The following is a 275-nucleotide window of genomic DNA, read 5'->3' as shown; positions in this document are numbered from 1 at the left end:
TCAGCGGTCCCGCCTCCAGTTCTTGGGAGTATATAAAGCACGCGTGACTAGGAGGTTGTTTCCAGTCGTTTACAGGATTCAGTGACAGAAGCATCTATTGTGTGTTCTATGAAACTTTGACAGGTAAACACGGAGAGATTGTATTTTGAATTTTAACTATGTTCGTTTCTTTGGGCTATGTTAATTTATGATTATTTTCTGAGATGGAAAAGAGAAAGTTTGAAGTGCATTTTTTCTGTTTTAACGTTGAAGTCTTTTTTAGAGTTCGAAACGTG

General features: G+C 37.5%; 1 protein-coding gene across 1 annotated transcript in view; it reads left to right on the top strand.

Annotated features, from left to right (window-relative positions):
• LOC119588542 (glutamine synthetase) overlaps positions 1-275 on the top strand; it is a gene marked incomplete at its 3' end in the record, with an annotated part of 8848 nt that continues 8573 nt past the window's right edge. Inside the window, 1 exon segment of the mRNA XM_037937182.1 lies at positions 1-123.

The sequence above is a fragment of the Penaeus monodon genome, chromosome 24, assembly GCF_015228065.2.
Source record: "Penaeus monodon isolate SGIC_2016 chromosome 24, NSTDA_Pmon_1, whole genome shotgun sequence".
Taxonomy (NCBI): Eukaryota; Metazoa; Arthropoda; class Malacostraca; order Decapoda; family Penaeidae; genus Penaeus; species Penaeus monodon.
Note: the sequence above shows the minus strand (reverse complement) of the source record. Positions and strands in the feature narration are given on the sequence as shown.